Source organism: Cupressus sempervirens, chromosome 4 (genome assembly GCF_028749045.1).
Source record: "Cupressus sempervirens isolate cs-2001-9-10 chromosome 4, ASM2874904v1, whole genome shotgun sequence".
NCBI classification, from domain to species: Eukaryota; Viridiplantae; Streptophyta; class Pinopsida; order Cupressales; family Cupressaceae; genus Cupressus; species Cupressus sempervirens.
This window is the reverse complement of record NC_143121.1, coordinates 618,753,895-618,756,020: the sequence shown is the minus strand read 5'-3', so window position 1 is coordinate 618,756,020 and position 2,126 is coordinate 618,753,895.

Here is a 2,126-nt window from a genome sequence, read left to right as displayed (position 1 = left end):
ACAAAAAATACATTGGATACCCGCATGATCAGAGGGAGTAGTCAACATTGAAGTAGGGGAGATGCCATTGCACACAAAGCTCCATGCTAGGGGACCATAACATATGAAGGTAGCACTAAAGGAACTTCCTTGATCTCCTAGCATTATAATGTCTTTATTCATTCAAATCCCACCCTTTGCGTTCTTGCCAACACCAATCATTTTGAAGTACACATCTACATATATGGCTATCTTCACGTTATGATTGGCTTTACCAATTACACTTTAAAACTCTAGTGGCATTCTCTATACTCTAAAGAAAATAAAAAGAGAAAGCTATTTGAAAGAGCAACCTATAGCTTTAGTCTTTGAAGGAAATTAGGCCATGGAAGCCATAGCACCAAGAAAGCTCCACATTTTAAAGTTGGAGCCTACAAATAATTACCCATGTAAAAGACAAAGGCAGAATATAGAAAAGAGGAAGCGGCTATAATGGAGGAATATGGCATGAATAGGATGCAACCACAAGCAAAGAAGTTGAGAGAAAAACAAATAGCACGAGCATGGGAATAGAAATTTCATCTTTTGGTCTAATGGATCCTCTATCCCCGATGAGAACAATGAGGCAGATGTTGGACACAATGGACCAATTATTCAAGGACTCATTCATTTTTCCTTTGACAAGGCTAACTAGTGAATCATTTGGGGTTCAAAGCCCATGGGACATGATGGAGAACAAGAGTGATCTAAGAATGAGATTCAACATTCTAAGGTTGTCAAAGGAGGATGTGAAGGTTTGCATCGATGATGATCTTTTGGTAATCAAGGTAGAGAAAGAGAGCAAGGAAGAGGAGGACTCATGGTCTTCTAGAGGGTATAGCTCCTATAGTACTAGACTTTACTTGCCCAATAACTATGAGATGGGATAGACTATTGCTTGCATGGTAGTCTTTGCATCGAAGGGGCAAGTAGCAAATGGGATATGGGCCCCCTTGTAATTTTATGGTAATTATACTACAGGAAATTGTCTCTTCATGTATAATTTTATGGATTTAGAGTGTGCGAGAATGCCAAGAAGGATGAATGGATTTTCCTCTATAGTAAATAAGCTTCTAGGACTGATTTATGTTGTAGGAGGATTCTAACAAGTTTGGGGATCAGTTATGCTTCAATGCTTCAGTTTCTACAGTTGCAAAGGGACCTTGTTCATTCATTGGGTGATATTATTCTTGAAATAAATTGATAGCCAACTTATCATCATTAGTTTCTTCCTGAATATGATAATGGCATCATCAATGGTCTTCCTTACAATCCATATGGTTCCTTCAAAGTGCCAAGGAAAATGCAAAATAGGGAAGAGTTTCCTTTTAAAACATATATCCCACATTGCCTATGAGTGTGTTTTTATATGTATTTAAATACTCCTACACACATTATGTTATGTGTCTTAAGAGACACATGGCTTTTGAAGCCTAGCCCATGCGTGGGGACCCCACCACTAACTTGGACAGTTGGAGGTGATGAGATAGAAATTTTAAATGAACCCACAATTGAAGCTGATGATGTCAGCATTGTAGGTCGCCAAAAATTTGCAAAATCTAGCAAGGCGCTATGTCACCACAAAAAAATGGCAAAGTTTTCTGGTAGTGACATAGAAACCTACTAGAAAACCTTGGAATCTGATAAGAGTTGTTGTGGGTCCCACGTAGTTGTAGATAATAAATTAGGTAATGACATGTAGCAGCTGGCAATGTGTGTACAGGATGACTTAGCAATGATGTAGAGTTTCTAACCAACCACAAGTTAACACATGGCATATAATTCAAGGTAGACTATGCTGTGGCAAGCAAATGTCAATGATGCAACAGATCATGCCACATGGCAAATTTGATAGATAACTGTTATGTCGCTAAAGCAAAGTTGTATGCTAGTTAACATAGTGACATAGAGACACAATAGAAAATTGACATGTGGTAGTGACATGGTGTGAGATGGACAAATCTGAGGATGACATGTGGCACCCTATTGGAGAGGTTTGACAACTATGCAATAAAAGAGATAATCATGTGGTGAAATGTGGCACCTTGGTCAAACCAAGTTTGACTTAGATGGAATATGTGAGGGGAATTTTCAAAAGATTATTTTTT